The sequence below is a fragment of the Varanus komodoensis genome, unplaced genomic scaffold (genome assembly GCF_004798865.1).
Source record: "Varanus komodoensis strain SLA01 unplaced genomic scaffold, ASM479886v1 scaffold9, whole genome shotgun sequence".
Lineage (NCBI taxonomy): Eukaryota > Metazoa > Chordata > Lepidosauria > Squamata > Varanidae > Varanus > Varanus komodoensis.
The window spans coordinates 31,160,652-31,183,334 of NW_025336598.1; the positions used below are offsets into that span (position 1 = coordinate 31,160,652).

At 41.5% G+C, this 22,683-nt stretch overlaps 1 protein-coding gene across 9 annotated transcripts in view; it reads left to right on the forward strand.

Annotated features, from left to right (window-relative positions):
• COBLL1 (cordon-bleu WH2 repeat protein like 1) overlaps window positions 1-22,683 on the forward strand; it is a 97,213-nt gene that overhangs the window by 17,089 nt on the left and 57,441 nt on the right. Inside the window, exons 1-2 of one of the 9 annotated variants that reach the window (XM_044417902.1) lie at window positions 10,051-10,531; window positions 11,326-11,449. The exons of 6 other annotated variants lie outside the window; for them this stretch is intronic. The gene's annotated coding sequence lies outside the window, so the exon portion shown is untranslated. Of the gene's footprint in view, window positions 1-10,050; window positions 10,532-10,587; window positions 11,450-22,683 lie in introns of those variants that run through there. 2 more of the 9 variants (XM_044417903.1, XM_044417904.1) reach the window with 2 other exon arrangements.

Consider the following 22,683-nt stretch of genomic DNA (forward strand, 5'->3'; position numbering starts at 1 on the left):
GCTTTAGATTTATCTGAATGGCTAAACTTGGGTGAAACTGAGATCCTTATCGGCACATTAAGAAATCCTTCTCTTTCTGTATAGTTGTGCAAGCATTCAGAATCTTTCTCCCAATCCTGTTCTTCCAGCCCTTACTGGTGCAGATACCAGTGAATAAATGTAGTGAATCATAAGAATACAGGAAACTTGAGAAACAGGACTGTTTTTCTTGGTCTGGAAAGGAACACACCTAAAAACTACCTGGCATAAGCAAACATTCTGGTCACTATTTATAGGAGCAAAGTTGTCCTCAGTTTAAATACTTTGCCATCGTTCACAGAACCAGCTCTTCTTTCCCTGTTCCCTTTTACTGAAAAGCAGCCAACGAAAGCGCAGGAGGTGGTGGAGGAAGATGCTTAGCTTGCCAAAGCAAAACCTAGAGCAAATTTGTTTATAGGATAGTTGTAAATCTTTGGAAATAGTATGCTTTAATGAAACAGTTGAAGTATCTCCCTTTGCAGTACTGCAGGCTGGTAATAGATAGGCATTGTACACTGTGTGGGCAGGACTTGAAAGGCTTTCCCAGCACCTACAGCCTAGTTTCTCTTATGAAAGTCCACTTTTGTTGTGACAGTTCTGGAGCTTCTCTCCCCCCTGCTCCCCTCCCCGCCATCCTAATTTCTCATTACACAAGTAGTCATTATCCTGATGCAGTGACAAACTCTGCTTGCTTTCAGGAGGCAAGAAAGAGACTGTTTTTTGCAGTATAATACTATCATTTCAGAATGAGCATTACAAAAGCTGACTCTTAAAAAGCAATAAAAAACAAAACACAAATGGATTCAACTTTCAGGGTGATAGTTGAGCAACTAGCATGGATTACCCCTTTGAACAAAATCGTCAGTCATATGAATCTGTGGAACAGTTTTAAAAACAGTTGATACTAAATATCAGGAAACTAGACTTGTATTCTGAAATACTAAGGCTACGGTCCTGTATGCTTTTACTATGGAGTTACTAAGCTCCACAAAACATAGTTGGACTTGAGTAAATCAACACAGGCTTGTGATGCAAGTCAGTTTTGCAATCATTGAAACCAATACTGTGTTGTGGTTTCATTTTTCTCTTACTTGTGATCAATCACGAAATTGTTCATTGGCACTGTTGACAAAACGATGCAGGTAACTCAGGTTGGGAAAAAAGTCACATCTCCATTAAGTAATTGAGCTTGCGTGTAATTAACACTGATAGAATTGCTGCACTTGCTGTAGCGTTGCTGTAGCTCAGCACAGGGGTGGGCAACATGGCACCACAGGCATGCCCAATTACCTTGCTTGATGCCTTCCTGGGTGTCCTGTCCATCTCACGTGAAAACAAATTCACCAGAGGTGTTTTTGATAGTAGCTGTGATGGCTTGAGCACAGTGGCCACCAGCCATAGTGCCCAGGACCGTTTCTGAAGTTGCAAACAGTGCTGATGGCCCCACAAAGGTTGCTTGCTTCTGGCCTAGCAGAAACCTCTGCTGGTAAGGTGCAGGAGTCCCGCTGGGCGTCTTGCTGCACCATGGGCATAATTGCAGTTACTGGGAACTGTAGTACTTCAAGACCAGAAATCAAAAAATTGAAGTTTCAGACTGTGGGCTGGGTACCACCAATGCAGTTTCTTCACAAATTGTCCGTTGTCTGTGTATGGCATCCCATTGCCCATCCCATTGTTCATTGTCCATGTATGGCATACTTTTTGGCTTTGTTTGTGGTATGGGTGTTGTCAAGTGTAGGAATAGCAGAACTTTAAAAATTGGGGCTCTGGGAGGAAAGAGCCAGTGGGCAGCAGGGGGCAGGAATGTGTGGAAACTTGGGGACTTTTCACGGTCTAGCATTATAATAAACAGATTGCTTTACTCCTGGAACAGTAACTCCCCTTATTTTTATGGAACAGTATCGATAGCTTTACACGTAATGAAATTAAGACATCAGGCTGTGAACTCAGACGTGCGTGCACACATATCATTTTAAACTGTTGCAGTAGTTCAGGTGGCTTTCCAGGAGAAATGGGCTGTAATACAAATAAATGTGCAGTTCTTATGTTTATCCTTATGTCACTTGCCCTTATGTAGCCTTCCTCACCCTGGTGGCTTTCAGATGCTTTGACCCCAGCTTCTGTCAGCTTCAACCAACATGGTTAATGCCATTTGCCCTCCCAACAGTCTGAAGGGCCCCAGGTAGGAGAAGGCTCAGTGTTTATGCGGAGAAAATAAGGTCTATTCCGAGCCACCTAGTGGTGACCTTCATGATGAGAAGGCAGTAAACTAAGCCATGCACTGCACAAATTGCTTTTGCCTATAAATTGTAGTGTTTTACTTTCTAATACTTGTTTCATTTCAGTTGTTCTAGTACTTCTATTTGCTGTAAAGCCTCGTTTCTTCCTCATTCAGTTGTGAGTTTGGGGTCTTTTCTGCCCCAAAGGGATGGTGGCAGGGTGACAGGCTTATTATGAAGCATGAGAAGTAACTGCTGACCATACAAAGAAATCAGGAAAATAAATTACTGAGATGCATATGATTAATGCTGATATATAAACCCTCCTCCAGAGCTCTCATAACAGAGAAAATGGTTAGCAGGACAAAGGCTTGCAAGAGGGATATTTGCCCAAATAAATGAGAGGAGAGTTTGTTTAATGGGACTGACTGTCTTGTTCATGTCTCCTCTCTCTCTCCCTGTGTGTGGCAGTGGGATACAGGAAAGGAGAAGATTACAAGGTGTGGAGTGGAACATGCCAGCTCTGGATCTTGTGATAATTAGATGATGTGGAATACCCTTAATTTAGAAGTAAATATGTGTGTGTGTGAGAGAGAAATACACATTCCACATAAGTAAAACTGGAATTAACAGCTTAGCAACAAACACTCCCAAAAATAAAATGCTTGTGAAGTCGTAGGGTGCAGATTGGAAAGGGTTTGTGGAAACTGTGATACACAGAGCTTGCATACTAATTGCATAGCTGCATTTACAAAGGGAAAACAGGATGCTGGTTGCACTGCAAATAAATGAAAGGATATGATTCTATTTATAGGAGCAAATGTAAGACTTCTTTTAATCAACTACATTTCACCAAGTAATAGTTACTCATCAAGATCATGCTGCAAATGTTGCTTGTTGCATTTATCCAGTATATATGATTACCAAAAATAGAGAGAGACTAAATGATGAATTGCTTATAATTCCTTGAAATTATAAAGGACAAGATCCACTTCATCCATCTATACAGGATTTTACAATATATATGCTTCCTAAAGTCGCTTGACTTAAGAAAATCCATTGTGTTTCCTTTTAAAATCTTATTAAAAGGCTTTCACTTAAAATAGTCAGAAGTTATTTATAGCTAATAAAAAAACCACATTTAAAAGTATCAGTAATTAAAAGCAAAACCACAGCAACATTGTGAATAATACATCACATCATTTTGCAGAGAGGGCTTGAGAGAGAGGGAGAGGATTTGGCTCATTTGTCAGACAGAAATTCCCTTTAGAGAACCCAAACAAACAGTCTGTCAGTTATTTGGGTTATAAAGTTACATATGGATCTGGTCCACAGCATGTGTAAATGAAGCCTGCCTGGAGAATAATGCGGGAGGCTCAAGTTAGCAGCTCCCTGAATTTTTCATCATGTGTGTGAGGAGTATGAAGTAGACAAGAGGATAGCTCTGTGACTAGCTCTTTTTTCTACTCTTCATTTTTGTAAAAAGGTATGGGAGGTGGGAATGTGGCTTAGATTGGAACCATGACACTGCCAGAATGGCGTTTAAGCTTTTCCTCCTTGAATCAGTTTCCAGATGAAAACTACTTTCTCCTCGTTATAGGGAAAATATGTGGTATGTACATATCAATGAGGCAAAGAGGAATTCTGTGGGCATTCATTTTCACTGGAAATTGGTATGGGAGCAGGTGTTACTTCCTTTGCGCAAGTGCTACAGTCTCTGGTCCGTATCAGTTCTCCTCACCCTAACCCACTGATGGTTTGTTTTTTCCAAAACTGTGAAGAGATGCTTGATACAGCCACAGGTCTGTGGCACATTTAGTCACATAGCAGAAAAAGGTGCAAATGGGGCGATTTTTGCAATGTTCACTATTATAAATAACTCCTTGTACATAGAAAAGTTAACATAAGAGGTCAGACTGTGCTCACTCCTTGGGATGCTAGTTTCATGACCAACTTAAATCCCTTTGATTTCAGTGGGTCCACCTTAAGTAGGACTAACATTGGATTTAACCTTCTGTAGTCGTTCCTCCCAAGTTCTGTTAAGCTGTGGGAAGCAAGGTAGTTGATGGCAAGTCATTGCAAGAAGATAGTGCAACACACGCTTCTCCCATGAGTGCAGGTGGCCAGCCAGTCTTGAGGCCACTCCAGCACTCTTGCTCTGGCAGAGCAGAAATGCACCAGTGAGTAAAGAAAGGCATGGGCTCCAGGTTCATTTCCTAGACTCTTAGCTTAAAAAGCCCAGAGATGGGGAGCTTCCTTTCGAAGTTGGCTGTCTTTGTTCTACCACCACAGGACTCTTGTCAGATACTCTGTTTCACCTGAAGATCGAGCCTTCACATTTGCACATCATTTGATCCAAACGATTGCAGCAGAGCTGTGAAGGAACAAACCTCTTCGGTTGCACTTAAGAGTAGCAAATTATATCAGAAGAAGATGAGTGCTCTCTCAATGTTTCTGCATGGCATGAGAGCATAACATCATCATTATCATCACTTCTACACCCAGCTTTTCTTCTCCTGCAAGGAGCCCAAGGGAACTTACAAAGTTCTCTCCATCTTATCCCTGCAACAAGAATCCTGCGTGGGAGGAAGATCATGACTGGCTCAGAGTCACACAATGGGCTTCATGACTAAGGGCGGATCTCTCTCTCAAGTCCCAGTCCAGTACTCTGACCACTATGCTACAGTGGTTCTCTACATGACATTTGTTTGATGGTTCCAAGCTGTCCCTCCTCCCTCCCTGATACTACTAATGTGTCTGTGCAGGAGGTAGTATAGAGACTTTTGTAAGGAACTGTGTTTAGGCATGGGTATACCTTGCATGCTGAATCCTGTTTTGCAATGTAAATTAGTGGTATGCATCTTCCCACTCGTCTGTGCCGCCTGGAAGCTGTCATCTAGGTGGTGGGGCTGTTGTGGGACATGTTGTGCTCTGTCCCACATTGGGGGGGGGGGGCGCATTGCTTGTAGAGCAGAACAGGAGTACATACTCTGTTTGCAGAATCCTTGGCATCTCTTCTTAGAAGCATCAGCTAAGAGGGGATGGCATGGATATTTTCCTGACTGAGACCCTGGAGAGCCACTGCCAGTCAGAGCAGCTTAAGCTGGGCTAAACAGGCAGAGCCAGTGTGGTGTAGTGGTTAGAGGATTGGACTGGGTTTTGGGAGATCCAGGTTCTAGTCTGTGCTCAGCTACAAAACTCACTGGGTGACTTTGGGCTGGTCAGAGACTCTCAGCCCAACCTGCTTCACAGTACTGTTGTAGTGAGGGTAAAATGGAGGGGAGGAGAAGCTTGTAAGCCACCTTGGGTTCCTTGTAAGATGAAGAAAGCAGAGTGGGCAGGTGGGCATCAGTGTAACATAATAATCATGCTAAAAGGACAAGTCTGCTTCCTGAGTTATCCATACCTGTGGAAGCAAGTCACTTCATTCTGCCAAAACGCACCATTGCTCTGGATCTCGGCAGCCCTGCTCTGCAGCAACAGTGGGCCGCCCGTTTGCCTGGGAGGGGGTCCATGGGCAGCACCACGTCACCCTCTGCTTCCATCCTGTTCTTCAGCCAGGCCTGAGGCAGAGGGTCCCAACGAGAGTGGTAGCAGCAGCCATTAAGGGAACAACTGCCATGATCATGTCCCCTCCCTGTTAGGAAATCCAGCTGCAGTGCGATCCGCAGCTGCCTCTTGTCTTTTCAAGGGTCCACATTTTCCCTTGGCTTGCCACTGCCTTCACCTCCCAACAAGCTCAGGAGCAAGGAGCAGCAGGAAGAAAGGGCTAACGTGCCGTTCTGGGTCTCAAGCAGTGGTTTGTAGTTTCAGCATGCTGGTAAGGTATTAGTGGAGCTGGCTTCAAGTATATGTTAAGGTAGTTCACAGGAACAATATAGTAGCATTCAGTAAAAATTACCATGAGGAGCCAAAATAGGTTGTTAGAAAGATCTTAATAATGGCAAGATTAAATTGCTTTGAAGTAGACTCCTCAGCAGAAAATTTAATATCTTTCTTCATCACTTAATGTTCAAAATCTAAACTCGTATGTGCTACAGGCAAATAGGCTGGTGGGAAACACCCAGCTGGCATGGACATTCAGTGGACAGAATTTTCCATCTGAAACATCTGTCTGAGTCAGTTTTAAATAGTAGGCATTAGGAGGCATTCCTATTCATCTTATGAAACTTTGTATTTGCATAATTTGAAGCCACTTCTCAGACATTTGGTTTGCATTTATCTGCTGCTCTTCTTCAAAACATCATCTGCTTCGGAACAGACTATACAGAACAGTAGCATATCACGTTCAGCTTCTGGGTATTACAGCTCGAAAAAGCAACCTTTCATCATTGTTGCTTTTAAAATGAAACCATATGTCCATTTAAAGTAACATTCAGAATCTATTTTTAATTTTTCTCTCCAGAAAAGAATGACAGTAGCGGTGTGTATATGTGTGCATGAGCGTGGCTGCAGCACGGGTGTTTTTATGGCAAGGGTTGCTCTGCTCTGGTGATGGTCCCTAAACTTCTGAGCGGTGCCCTGGACCTTTGGAGCTGTCCCGGCTGCCATCATCCACCTTGATACAAGCTTGCTGCTTTCCCTGGCCCTCGGTCGCTTTGCAGTTACTTAGAAGAGGGTAGGATTCACTCTCTTAGGTAACTAATTAGGAGCCTAACGTGAAGGCTTCAAAACTGGAGGGGGGACTGGCATCTTTCCTTCCACAGTCATTAAGTCCACGGTCCAGAATTGCCCAACAACACCACTGCCACCCTTCTGTCTTAGAGGCTGCCTGACTCTGCCGAGAGAGTTCCAGTTGCTTTTGTGACCTAGGCCACTCCAGGCAGTGAGGCCCTGGCAAGGGGATGAACTGGCGCATGGGCCACTCATGTATCACATAGTGTGCCAGGGGCATTCCTCATCTGTTGCCCCCTGTGTGTTGGCTCAGCCCCTTACCTTAAAGGAAAGCAGGAGTGAGCTGGTTTGCAAAACAGGGTTGCAGTGAGCAGCCGTGCCTGAATCTGGGGCAAGGTAACATAGGAGTATATGGCTTCCTGACTAGTTTGAGTGGGTCTGAAGTGAGCCTGCTTTCTGCATGGTCCCTGTGGCCACACTGTAGTGAGTGCATGGCACCTAGGGCTTGCAGAGGGCCAAATAAAGGTGAAAAAGGTTCTTGCTTTTTTGTGCTCAAAAGCCACAATGCCTTGTGGCACCTTGAAGACTCACAGATTCACTGCGGCCGAGTAAGCTTTCATGGACAGGAATCTTCTATACAGAATTTAGACTGATGCTGATTTCCATGTAACTGCAGAAAAGTCCTTGCTGAAATAAAGGCACAAGACCCCCCCCACCCCCACCCCCGCTCTTGTTTCTCTCCTCATTTCTCTTCAGGTTGTGTGTTCAGCTTTTGTGGTCCTTTGCCATGTCATGTCCACACTGGGAGCTCAGTAACTGTGGATGCAGTTATCTTTAGCCTTTAAAATAGTCTAGATCAGTGATGGTGTACCTATGGCACGCATGCCACAGTGGGCACGCAGAGCCCTCTCTGTCGGCACGAGAGCCAAGTCACCCCAGCAGCCGAGCATTGGATAACAGCGCACATAGGAGCCATGTGCATGCTCAGAAAGGAGTAGCGGCACCAGGTGATGATGTCACAAGCCACAACTCATTAGCCGTGACTTGTCCAAGCTTTCACATGGCCAGTTAGTACGCTGCCAAGGATAGATAGATAGATAGATAGATAGATATATTTGCTTGGACTGGTTGTGAGTTGTTTTTTCTAAACTAAAACCTCAGTATTCAGGTTTTATTGCAGTGTTGGCACTTTGCGATAAATAAGCGGGTTTTGGGTTGCAGTTTGGGCACTCAGTCTCTAAAAGGTTCACCATCACGGGTTAGAAAAACGAGGTGTCCTGGCATGATTTTGATGGTTGGAATGTGTTTAGAATGGGCAGAAATGATGAGCTGTGCAGAAAAAGCTACTCAAGGAAGGCTTTTTCAAAATTGCATTATTTCCAATGGAACTTTAGCCTTATATTAGGGTTAGGGGAGTGCACCAGGGTAGGGTTAAGCCAGTGGTGGCAAACCAATGGCATGTATGCTGCAGCAGGCATGCAGAGCCCTCTCTGCTGGCATATGAGCCAAGTCGCCCCAGCAGTTGAACATCAGATAACAGTGCACATGGGGGCCATGCACATGCTCAGAAAGGAGTTGCGGCGCCAGGCGATGATGTCACATGCAGTGCCTCATTAGCCGCGACTTGTTCAAACTTTTGCATGGCCAGTCAGTGCGCTGCTTGGACTGGCTGTGGGTTGTTTTTTTCTAAACTAAAACCTCAGTTTTCAGGTTTTATTGCAGTGTTGGCACTTTGCAATAAATAAGTGGGTGTTGGGTTGCAGTTTGGGCACTCGGTCTCTAAAAGGTTTGCCATCACTGGTCTAGATCCTTTCCCTAATGGGAAATCCCCTGCACAGTGAATAGACTTAAAAGTTCTCTGTCCTGAAATTCTGTGTATTGTACCTACTCAGTACATTTATGCCTACTGTAAATTGCAAATAGTTATCAAGGGAACAGGAGACAAAATCACTACAATTTCCTGTATGTTTCATGGTCTTATTGTCTGCATTCTAGTTTGCAGAAAAATTGCACAAAGCCCCAGTTAGAAAAAAGGGTAGCACAGGTATTGGAGAAATAAGGACCATTTCATTAAGAAACCCTTAATGGAAGTTTTAGAACAGAATAATGCATTTGTGAGCCCAAAGAAAAAGCAGCTTCGTGTGTTCTTAGTTGTTATGATGAACTTTGATATAGTTGCAGTTAGGGAGCTCTTAACTTTAACAGAGTTAAGGTACAGCCATAAGCATGGAGCTGTAGGACTTCCTTTTGTCTAAATATGCAAAGTGTAAACATGACAAAATAGACTCAGTAGTGATTTGAAATATCTAGTCTTTTGCTTACAATACTTATGAGCATTTCCTGTATAGTGATACTTCTGTTGACAATACAAACAAGCAGAGGTTGGCAGCAGGACAAAAAGGAGATATCTCAGTGAAAATTGTCACACAAGCCCAAGTGCTATTGATTTCAATATCTAGTATTGAATTATCAAATATCCTGTAGTTGATGGTGGGGAGGCCAGAAGAAAGCTCTGTCCCCTTAGTTTTGAAAGCTGTTCCTATGAAAATGCAGCAAAAGATGTGTTTTTGTAACTTTTCTGTGCCATTGTCTTTCTAGAGTCATTCTTCAGAATCCAGGAATACATGTTAATTTTATTGTTTTGTGGGTTCTATTCATACCCAGAGATATCTCAGAAGTCCAACTTTCCTCTTGGAGATAATGCAGATATATGTAGACAACTGTGTTCCAGAAGTACCAAGTAACCATTCATAATAGCATTTCAAGTATTCCTTTTTGTTTTGTTTTTTGTAGTTTTAATCAGATCTTACGCAAATTGAAAGTATGTTATCTTGAAGGAAGATGTTTCTGTTCTAGAAACAATAAACAGAGAGCAGATGTACAGTTAAGTAACTAAGTGACCCAGCAAATGTTAGTTCCCATGATTGTTCGCATGCCTCCATGTGATGGAGATCAAAATTTGTGTACTGTTCAGTATTCCAGTTGGGCATGACAAAAGTAAAACTATGTGGCTGGATATTTAGTTTTATAGTCTCCAGGGTATATAAGAATGCATCTTGCAGGTTCTGTCATCTGTTGGGGTATGAATGCTTTTGATCTTTTAGATGGAGAAAAACTCTAATTGTTTATGAAAACAGTTTTATACAAAAATATTAAATCTTTTATGATGGATGTTATTCTGATGTAGGTGTGACCGAGTGCTTAATAATTCTTAGAACAAAGTGGGACTGTTCAGAAAACAGTGGGGTGATACATGTTCTCTTGTCCCTGCTTTGTTTCTAAGAGGAGAAAAAACTATGGGAACTGTTATATGGAAGGCTACATATCTTTCCAGAAGCAAAGATACGGCATCTCCAGTCTGCCTTGGCCAATAGGCTAGTGGTTGATTGTGGATGTTTCTGGCTACTATTCTTCAGTTCCCTGTACTTGAATTCTTCGGCAATTAATGTTTTCTTCCTTGAGGGAAAAATGAACATTGGATAGAAGATAATCCAGTAATCCCTACATGCATGTTAACTCCCTTTCTCCCAGTCTCTGAGTAAGAAGAAAGAAGCAAATCCAAGCAGCTGAGAAGTTCTGTTTTTCCAAGGAGAGTTGCCTGCAGGCTGAAGAAAAGGCTTTCACGTTATCGTATGCTGCTTATGGACCAGGCACAGTTTCAGCACTCATCATCGACTAAGGTCTGGGATGCCTGAGAAATGCTTTTTGCATTATGCTGGGTTCTATTTTGTATGAGTTTCAAAATCTATTTGTGTGAGCAGAACTGTGGTACTGCTGCAGAAAACTCATGCAGCAGCTTCACTCTTGAAAACGTGTAGCTTGCTTTCTATCTCACTCTTTGATTTGGTAGATGCTCTTTAGAGGTAAAGGAGACAAGGACAGCAGGGGTCCAATATTGCCCCAGGGGCTCTAACCATTCTGATTATTAAAATAATGAAATAATGCAGGTTGTTGAGTAGCTAACATGTAGAAGTCACTACCTCCTTTGTGCCGTGTCTCTTTACAAAACCGCCAGGCAGTTTAGATGAGAATGGCCTTTTCAAAGCAATACAAATAAAACCTGTTGGCATACCTTGTGCCCCTGAGTTGCCCTGGCCACTTCTACGTAAACCCCACTTTGAGAAGCCAGGTTCCCAAAATGGCTTTAGAAGCATTTCCATACCTACTTTAATCTAGCTTGATGATTGGCACGCATCACACTGAAATGGAATAGCAGGAAAATCTGCTGGCAAACTTGAAGCTTTTCTACATGAGGTGCTTAGCCCACTGTTTCCATTGTGGGTGGAAAATGTGTCCTTTGGAGCTTTTTGTTGGGTTTTGTATTGCTCTGCTTTTCTGAGTATTATTTTAACCAACCACTAGATTGTGCTGTGGTATAACTGCAGTTTAGTAAATTTGTGACTTCTTAGGAGGTTTTTGTTTGAAAGTAAACACCTGGTTTTGCTTGCTCTAAAAAATTCTGCAAAAATGATAGGAAAACACAGAAGAGGGCCTGGAAGAGGATGATGCTATGGAAAGGCCCTGCAAACGCCTGTGGGAGCGAGGTCATGAATGCACAATAAAAGTCTCATGCAAAGAAACCCAGAGTAAGGAGGAGGGTACGTACGTAGACATTCAATTAAGTGACCCAGTGCTTAGGCCAATTCTTTCAAATGTTTCTTTTTTTCTGATATATGTGTATGTATTGGAGGGCATTCATTCATGGGGTTGCCATATGTTGGAGATGACTTTGAGGGTACATCACAACACATTGCAAACAGCTATATTGGAAGAGTACATAGCTTCATTCCATAAATTATTATTCTCCTTGAAAATGTTTTATTTAGTACATATGAACATAAAATTAGATCTCATGCAGCATCCCTGAAGTTAGCTGGTTGACTTCACTTGGATTTGAATCAGGCCTTCAAAATCCTGGCACCAGCGAGCAGAAAATCCTGCTATTAATTTACCAGTTGATCTTTACCTTCCTAAGAAGTTCTTTCCATAGCCCCTCAATTAGAAGCTGGCTGTGCAATCTAGTAACTGAGTAATGCTGTAGGGTGTGTGTTTTGCCCAAGTTAGGCAGCCATTTTTAACAACTTTTATTTCAGAGACTGAAGTATACTTGTGTGTTGGCAGCCAGTATGGTTAGCGCTGAGCTCTGGAATTTTTTGTTTGACAAAATAAATTCTGCTTCTCAGAACGACTGCCCCCTGGGGTAGGAAAAGCTAGAAATAGTTTGTAGCTTAGTTGGTGCCCTGACACATTTTAGCTCAATTACCTCATTTTATGAAGCTTTAACTGTTAAAGTAATACATTAAAGCAAATGTGATTTGTGTGTGTTGTGTGTTTTGGAAGCAGCTGCATTCCTCTATAATTTTTGAAATATTTTGGCAAGAGAAAGCAAAAGAGTAGTAAAATACACATCCCTCTAACCTAAGTTGGAAAAACATATTACGTTTCCGGGTGATTCTTTAAAGAATTATAAGTAATAACTTGAGGGTTTGGAACAGTTGCTTGAGGGAATTTTATTTTTTAAAATGTTTTCTGCCTTGACCAATTAGGAAAAACATAAATATTGGGTAATGATGCTATTATACCTTTCTATAGTATTAGCTGAAGGCACTGCAGTCCTAGCTCAGTGCTGTTTTTAGGGCATTGCACCGTTGTGCGAAGGAAGGAAGGAAGTTTAGGTGGGAATTGGCAAAGGATGGTGCAGGAAAAGGACGGGCTCTTGCCTTTGCCTTTCATGGGCAGTTATGTCTGTGCTGGGCAGCACGCCACTGCCTTTTAGGAGGAATGGAAGGAAAATGAGCTTGGCTGTGCTACCTGCCATGAAGTTGGCCTGCCTTCACTGAGCTTCCTTATTACCTTTTGGGTTTCCCTGAATGAACTCTTACAATGGCAAGAATTACATGGATGGGAAAAGCTGCAGCTGGTGAAGCACTCCTATCAGAGCATTGCAGAGAGGAAAGAAACAACTGCCAGACATGGTTCTCCTCTCTCTTTCGCTTAAAGCCCCAGAGGCATTCTCCAGAGGGCAGTGGTGGCCACTCAGGCCAAAGTTATGCCTGCCATTCCTAAGTCCCAACCTGATTATTGTAACATGTTCTTTGTGGGGCTGCCTTTTAAAGTGTCTAGAGCTCTTTTAATAGAATCCACTAGGTGTCAGTGCAGCCAGATTCTGGTTTCCTTTTACACAAATCAAAGTTTGTTTAGTTTCATTCATGTATATTTGCATAGTTCAAATAGACCGCAAGATGTTTGTACAAAGGCTTGATTTTCCTGGTACTGTATGTTCCAAAGAGCCATTCCTGTGATAATTTTAGCTAATTAAATATTAACTAATATGAAAACATAATGACTGTTAAGTTGGTCTAAATTCGTTTTAAAACCAGCTGTTGATATATAACTCAAAGATCTGATATAATAGGTCTATTCAGATAATGATTTTTCATCTCTTCGCGCCTCAGCAGTGTGACCCTGACTTATCTGATGTGAGGCAAGCACCATGGTTACCATATATGGGGCAGTGGATAGAAGAGGACTGAGGAGGCGTAGGTTCGGGTTAGCCATGGTCATGAAGCTCACGGAGGTGGCCTTGCACCAGTCACATGCTCCCAGTCATAACCTGCTGCACAGGGTTGCTCTGGGGATCAAATGAAGGCAGGAAAGCACACCTGCCAGACAGGAATTACAGCATGATACAGCTCCCCTGGTGGCTTGATAGAGAAGGCAGCCCGGCCCATCTTGCAAGGACTTGCAGAAGTGGCATCGGATGTGTTGGTGCTTGCAAGGGTGGGGCCAGTGCAAACAGGCACAGCAGCTGGAAGCAGAGGAGGCTCCATAAAAGGCTTCTTGGCCTTGCCCAGTTTGGTGGCTGCTTCATGTCCCTGAATTGGTGCCTGCCTCCAGTCCTGCAGTGGCTTCACTTGTGTCTTGACTCCTGCCTCTGCTTTTCTCTCTGGGGTAGCACCTGCCCAGTGTCTGATTCTTGCTTGATCATGTCTTTCCCGCTGATGCTGCTATGGCTCTCCCAGTTCTCCCTCCATCCCCCCTAGTTCCCTGCTCCAGCTGAGCATGCCTGCTGCTTCCCTCCCAAGCTGTGAAAGCCATGCATGTAACCCTGAGCTTTGGAATAAAAACAGCTACGATTTACTTGTTATTAACTGATGGCCTTGCCACTCAGGAGACCAAGGGCGAACAAGTTGTGAGGTTTTTGTCTAAAAGTTACTGGCCAGAGTAGCAAGGGATTATGGGAGCTGCATAATCTTGGATGCCTGAAAGGTCAAAACTTGCCTACCCTTGCATTAGACTTGGATGGATGGGGGAAGGCGCAGATGAAGAATAATTATGAATAGATTCTCCTGACAGAGACCTTGTTTTGCCTGTGTATACCTATATATGTAACTAAATGCAGACCTGCAGTGTAAACTGAGCCATCATTATGCACTGGCCTTGTGGGGAAAATTTTTGAGGCATTTGAAGGTGATCTGCTCCTGTAATAGTGAAACCCAGAAATGTTTGTCATAAGAAACAGGAGCAAGGAAACTGTACTCAACAGAGTTTGCCTTCTAGAGGTTTGTTTTATTTGTCCCTTTGCCATGCCACCAGGAAAGGCCCACACTAGATGAAAGAAACAGGCTGTGTCTTAGGGTTAATATCCATGCCAGGTTAATAGGGTGAAGAAAAGAGGTCCATCCAGTCTGAATGTTACCTCTTCTTGCCAAAGGTCATGAGCTAAATGCAAATGTAGTAGGATTACCTTGGGCTCCCAAAGCCAGCAGGCATTTGTGTAATCAAAAAGACAATAAGCACCATCTAGAATTGCTGTGCCATCAATTCTTATTAACTTTTCTTTCCACAATTAAATGGTGAAAGTAACTCTTTTCTTCACCTAGGTTTTCAGAGTAGTAGAGTTCTGTTTTTCAGGTTTGCTTGGCTTGAGTTTGTTACTGTCTTAAACTATTGTATGCCATCTTATTTCATTGTTTTATTCACATGTATTTATGCAATTGAAACCTATATTAATATCACACAGGAAGTTCAGTGGCACAGGCAGCCAGCTCTCCTTTTATATTAATGTCTGTTCATCGCATGCCAGTGAGGACCACTGATATTCTGGTCTTCTCTTGTCTTTCCCTAGCTATTCATCTGCTCAGTTGCTGCTGCCTTCAGTGCTGCACTTGCTCTCTTCTGTGGGGAAACATAACCCCCTTAATTGAGCACCTGAGTTCAGAGGAGCTTGTTCTGCTTCTGCCTTGGGTGCCTGTCTGCAGGGTGCTCCTTCCTCAGCCAAAGAAGATGGTTTAGCAACACTGGGCAGGCCGACTTGCAAGTTGAGAGGAGGTTTAGGAGCGGTAACAGCAATTTCTTGTTTGATATGAGAGTGATGTAAAAGAAATGGAAGATGATTTTATATTGTAGGAAGAGTCATTTAATATGGGTATTAAGATATATGTCCTGATAGTAAAATAAGTGAATCAGTGGAAACATTGCAGTGCCATGAAAGATTGTGAGTGTATTGGTAGAATCGATAACAGATAGTGCCACCGGTGTCTGAGTCGGCATGGCTCTAGTTGCTTTTTAAAATACTGTTCTTTGGAAAAGGGCTCACATAAGCTTGCAAGCGACATAATGGTAGCACAACTGGTATTTTAAAATCTTAGGGCGGGGAGGACCAACACATGGCCCATGGGCCAACTGCAGCTCCCAAGCCCTTGTTCTGTGGCTCCATTGCTACCACCCACTCAAGGAGCAGTCATTGTGCTTGGGCTGTGGTCAGAGAAGGAGCTGCAGCGATCACAGGTCCTTCTGTAATGGTTAGTTAAATATATTGTGCACATTAAATTAAATAAATATATTGTGAACAATTGAAGTTACGCTATGGAAATGAAATTCATTGTGCAGAGCCAGGTTCTGGGTCAGAGTCCTCATGCAATCCATGAGGTATGAAAAGTTGGACCATACCGCCTTAGCAAGTGTTCTGTCCAACAGTCTCTTTGCTTCAAAGGGTTCATTTTGCCTATAGAGGCCTTTTTTCCTTGCTTATCTAATATGGGATCCACGGGAGCTAACCTGCTCTTAAAGATTAGATTCTCCCAGTCTCCTAACCATGGGTAACACATTCTCCTCTTTCATGTATGAATTCCCATTCCCCTTTCAAAGGAAACCACAGTGCAGTACCACATCTGCACTGATGTGGGTTCTTCTTAGGGTTTGAATCTTGTCATATATTAACACTGACTTTACTGTACTGTGGTTACCTTCAGAAAGGAAGGCTGGATTCATGCAAAGAAGGAAGGAAGTGATGTGCAGCACACTTCTAGTTTTCCTGCCATGGGTTGTATGAACGTAAAATGTTTTATCTGCCCTGAACATAATTATTCATGTTCTGCCCATCTTTAATTTGCAGATAATTGCTTTGCAATTTGCCTACCAGATGTATAGAACTTTGTGAAATATCCTGCATTCCCTTTTATTTTAAGCTGCATTTTATGGGGAATAGAATCAAAGAGACTTGCCTAAAGCTTGTCAATGAGTTCAGGCCTAAGACTGGTCACATTCATACAACTTGACAGACAGCACTGTGTGGTTACCATGGTTCACAGCGGTTTCTCCTTCAGCGTGGTTTCCATCCCCTCCTCCTAGTTCTTCTGCTGTTGGCATGAATCCCATCAGCCACTGTGCCTGAAATTCAATAGCAAGATGCAGTGCTGCCTGCCTGTGTCACCTGCCTCTTCCTCATTGGTTCACACATAGAGACTGGATGGCAGGAACAGCTTCTGCAGTTGTTGCTCTTTTCAGAGCATTCTGTGGTACTTGTATACCAGAACAATGGAAACAATGATCCTTGATTCAGACAACATGACCAGCCATGGTGGAAACCATAGAACAAATCATTGTTTTTATTGTGGTTTCTAGAGACCAAACTTACCATAGTGAAATATCACGTATGGGATTGGACAGCCATGACTTGTTGTGTTATCCAAACCAAGGCATTGATGTAGCCATTTGGTTCTCACAAATAAATGGTTATATGAAGAGCTATTTTAATGGGCTTGGATTGAGGAGGTGGAACAGGGAGAGGAAAACTGATTGTGATGCAGGCAAATAGTACACGTCCTACCACCTTGTTTGTGCTGACAGATTTTAGGATTGTAATCTCTGCAATGAAATTTTGCTAATTTATCATCACTTGATTTTAACACCAAGTTAATAGAGACCTAAAACATCTTTCATCAATGCTTCAGTTCAGCATGGCTTCACTCGCATTGTGTGAGTCATGGACAGGCAGTTTGATGAAGGTTTCTAGGATGGTAATTGTTTGGGTGGTTCTGGAAAGGAGCTGAATGGTGATGAATGAGCCTGTTATCAGTAAAGACGCCCCTGTCATGCCAAGCCTCTCTGCTTCTTTCCTTTCTTCCTGCTATCACTAGTCCTGATAGTGCAACTAGAAGCTTTCCATATATTCAAGTCAGAAATCTGTAAGCATATTACCCAATAGAGTTTCCTCCCTCAACTTCTATAGCATTCTTCCAGGAAGGAGTGTTTACCCAGGATACCAGATTCCTTCAGTGGAATGTTAAGGATGTGTTTGTATATGGGACGGGAGTGATGGATCACTGTTGCTTTCATTTTAATAGAAATACAGTTCTCATTTTAACAACAAAAACAAGGAGCAGAATTGTATGCACTGTCTTCTAGACTAGAGGAGTCTAGAGTCCACTCATTTCGGGAAGCTTCACAGAGGATTATGTAGACTGAATGGAGATCCCTCCTCTACATAGAAATAGAGTGTATTCAGTGGTATACCTGACTTTTGGGCATCAGGATCTTGTTGGAGTTCTTGTGCATAAAATTTCTAGCATCTAGGGCCAAGTGTCTCTGAGCATGCACAGACTGCTCCTTGTGTGAAATGGTTGCTTCCTTGACCATTGACAGACTGGAGAATAAGGTGCCCTGCACCTCATTCTAGAGCTGACCACTGGGGTTGGCAGTGGCCACACTTAGTATATTCTTCATCTGTGGAGAAGAAACAGGTTCTGCTCTGGCATGGATGGATTACACAGCACCTGGGGGACTGAAAATGGGACTTTTAATATGAGCAGTGTCATAAAACTTACATAGATAAACACACTCAGAATTGGGATGCACTTCTTGCAATCACTGTTAGGGTTGTCATCTTGTTTTTCTGTCATGTGCTTTCCTTAGGTGGCTCAAATAACTATGGTGAATGAAATTTACTATCTATATATAAAACTGTGTTGCAGTTTTTTCAGAGCAGTACTTGAAAAGTGAATAGACTATTTACATAATTAAGGAATAAAGGAACTCTGGACTGGGCAGTAGGCTGTTAATCTAGCTAGTAATTAACCACCTGCAGATCCCAAACTAAGAAATGTAGTTACTGTTACTTTTAACTCTGAAAACATACAGAACCCAGAGAGATGCCATATACTGAATCAGAACATTTGGGGTCAGCATTATTTAATTGTCAGCTATGATGTACCACTGGACTGATTTGTTACATGGTTACTTTTTCGTGTCACAAGATTTGCGGGTAACATTAACTCCTTGTTTATTTAAGCCATGATTTGTTGTCCTACCCATAATTGTCTGGCTGATGATCAAACAAACCATTTTTGGGATGTAAAAAATGTGAGTTCTTTAACTGCTCTTGCTTGTGGTCTCTGTAGCCTGGTGAAACAGCCTATCAAAACCTACAACCAGGAACCTACAGACCAGGTTCTTTTCTTGGGTTGCTTGTGGATAACAATTCATAGTTAACCTATAGTTCTGAGTGCATGTTAACGACAGCCCATGATCTAATAAACCATGGTTAATTAATTGCACTTGTAACCATGGTTTGTTGTGTGAGAACCAGGTTAGTGACTTAGAGCAGCTCTCCAGAGATTTGAAGGATCTTTAATCACATTTCATTCACCCATTAATGAAATGAGGCCAGGAGAGAGGTTTGCATGCATATAATCCCTGCCTTGGAGAATAAATTTGCAGTTTCATATTGATTCATATTAGAAATTGCATAAGCAGACATCCTATATACACATTCTTCAAAAGCAGCAACAACAAAAATCAAAGAAAGGCACCAATATGCATGAGTATTATTACCAAAATTATCATTCTAAAATGTAGCACTCTTGTCTTTCAACAAACCTATCTTCAAGCATTTTTTCTCCTCTGGCCATTTATATAGATTAGGTTAATTTCATTGTTATTGTCACATCTCAGATCCTCAAAGGAGCAGCAACAAACAGTCGGAGAAACATCAAGTGGAAAAGCATCCTTTCCTCAAATGAAGCTGTTGAAATTTTTGGCCATGGCCAAAAGGTTAGCAATCCATTCCGCATCTTATCTGGTGATACTTTAAGAGTTGCTTAATTTACTAAGCAAAAATGGATTGGGATGGGGTTGATACAGATAGAAGAAACTGAGAATATGCATGTCCACATTTCTTGAACATCTGAGGAAAGTGAATATATGCATAGAGGTAAATGAGGCTCTGCACATTGGGACAGGTGTGGGAAAATACTAAAATAAAATGACAGCCAAGCCTTAGAAAATATGAAAAATGTTAGCCCCATGCTTCAAAACTTGCTGTACCAGTAGTGCAGTGAGTCTTAATAACAAGATAGGTGTTGACTAAACTACTTCCTAAGTGAGTGCATTAGATGCCTGGAGCCGAGGGGAGTGGGTGTACCTTGCCGAGTTTGTTCTGCTGCCTCTTTTCCTTGCTATATCACTTGCAAAGCAGCTTCTGCATTACGGAACCCGCCTCTTGTTGTCCTGCCTTCTTTCACATATTATCTTTTTGCGATAAACGTGTCGTCTTCTCATTAAGTCATTCTGCTGAGTTCTTGGTGGCTCTATGCCATTATTCTTTCAGGTGCTGTGGCTTTCTCTCCTTGACTCCTCATTTTCTGTTCTGTGCTCAAGGCTCTGTATGAGATCATCCATTGTAGGGCTTCTTGGTCTTCTGTTCTCCGTCCTGCTACATGAGCCAAGAATGGCTATATGGCCATCTGTCATCTTTCAGATCTCCTTTGGCTAGTTTCCTTTTCAGGCTTCCAACTATGTAAGGACTAATGGAAATGTTTGTTGGCTAAGATGGTGCATTGCTCATATGGAACTGTGTACTGCCTCAGTGTTTCATGGAAGAGAAACTTTGAAAGCTTTCAAAACCTTTCTTTGGCATCATAGTATATGTACATGTCTGTGAGATAGATCGTTTTCCCTAAGGGGTGCGATTTTCCTCTTGCGAGTACATTCAAATGAACAACCCCCCAAAAATTGAAATGGATGTTAGAGACAGTAAAAGAATGTACCACATCATCTAGCATTCTATGAATTGCTTCCGAGTTTTACTTTAATGTATGGAGTTGAATTATGAAGCTGGGCCACTCATCCATTTAATTATTACTTCCAGACCTGTTAGCTTTTAGATCCACTTACCTAGAGGTACCTGGACATGCACTTGGTGCCTTGTACATCCAGAAGCATAAGCTATGCCACAAAGCTATGATGTCTCCTAATTAATTAATTAATCAATTAAATTGGGGTACTTCTAACCCATCCAATCACTATGCATCTCTCGATGGCTTACAAATAAAATTTTCTCTTTTAAGAACTGATTTAAAACACATTTACCTCACAAATTCTTTCCAGTTCACCAGTCCATTCCCTGCTTCTCAATACACCTGTTTATTGTATTTAGAGGTTTCAATATCGAGCACATCTACTCGCATTCTCAAAATTTTCAGCCTTATGAACTTTCATCTTGCATGTGAAATACCTGAAGCTCCTTAATGGAATATCTTGAGTTAACTGAAGCAGATATGCCAGGATTAATGACGATACAAATCTGTAAACATGCTATCTAGGTTGTGTTGGTCCAGCAGTTGAATTTATAAATAGGAAGGCTTAATGAATGATGTAATTGGCTGAAGGCGGCGGCGGGGGGCGGGGGAATGGAGGAGCTGAAATGCACAACTTGTCTTCAGAGGGAATCTACAAGATTTAAATAGTGGAGGTGAAGAAGCAACATGTAATACACTTGGGGTAAGGCGATCATATTGGTAAATTGGAATAAAAATTACAGTGGCAAAAAAAAAGCCCTGGGCATGAATAAGATTGATTATAACTAAAAGACTTGTTTTACAGATAGTGTTTATAGTGCTAATGAAGACACATTTATGCCACTGTTATATTCCTGGAATGCGAAAGGTCTGGTTCATAGCAGACTTCATGTAGCACCTGGCCAGTAAGGATAGCTGTGGAGTGGATTTATTTTGTGTTTGGTTACGGCCCAAAGCTATCTTGTAACTGTACTGGAGAGAGTTCCTGTTTGCATGCCAAAAGAAAATGATGGTCGAAATGGTTGACTGCCTTTTGCATAATTAATCTTGCAACTTTTACAGATTTATTAAAAACACAAAATCTTAGTCATTCTTTCCACTGTATATTTAAGCATCTTTTGTACAGACTTCTCAGACTTTGGCTGCAGAGCAATCTTATACATGTTTAATGAGAAGTACATTCACTTAATTCAGTGGTATTTGCTCTTAAGTTATATGCCTACAATTGCTGATGTGGAATAGCCTGAGAATATTAGTTGTTTTATGTAAAACATTGAGCAATAGTGAATGTGTCTGATGATTATTGATCTGGCAATACTTTACAGTTGAAAGTTTAATACAAATTTCACTAATTATTTTATAAAAATATGTGAACAAAGTATATAAATAATACACTAAACTGAGATATCTTGCTAAAGAGCTACTATTTTTTCTGCTTTCTAAATATACTCCAATCCAGTAGCATTTCAGCTACAGTTATTTTCAAAGCATTGCAAACTAATCTCACCATAACATCTGAAAATGACTTTGCCAAAGGAACTCCCTAGTCCTAACAATTTTAACAAAGGCTGATTCTTAAAATAACTTGGGTGTAGAGTTCTATACAATTAGACTACTTTTGTATCATGCATTTGTCTTTGTTTCAAAGTCAATATATTTCCCTCAAGAATAGTATAGTCAGTATAAAGTCAGTGTATGTTTCAAACCACTCCTTTCTCCTGATGAAAAGGCCAAAGACAAAAAAAAAGGGGGGGGGGAGATAAGAGTATCAAAATACGATATGAACTGAAGCTGCTAATTTTGTACACTAATTACTAGTTTCCCAGGCTTCACAGTTACATATTTTCACATTTAATTTGATGAAAAATACTTTGCTAAACCTTTGAAAAACAACATTCTATCAAAGTATTTTTGTATGTATCAGTTTTAAATGATATACTTAAAAAGGGCGGCAGGGTGGTTGTCTTTTGTAACCCCTGAAGTAACTTTGTACTACTACTTGGACTACAGTAGATTATTGTACCTTTTTATGTCAGAGTTTCTATACATTTAGTTGTACCATTTCAAAGATTTGGAAGTGAAGTGGTTTTACCTTTGAACAGATAATTTGCTGTAAGGACAAGTGGATTCTTGAACTATATTCAATTCTCCCACAGAGTTTAAGACTAGAATAATGTATACTCATTTGGATTTGTTTATCTGTTTGTTTGTTTGTTTATCCATTCAATTAGGCCATGCTCTCTGGGCAACTATTAAAATAAAATTACCAGTAGGTAACATAGATAAAATAATACATAAGATAAAATAACATAATCAACAATAAAACTCAGGGTAGTAAATTAACACAGGTGAAAACTGATGTAAAAATAATCCAAGTGGTGTCCTAAGTATGTCAGAAAAGAAAAGTTTTTGTCACGCACCTAAAAAACAGTGGAGTAGGTGCCTGACAAATCTCCAATGGTAACACATTCCAT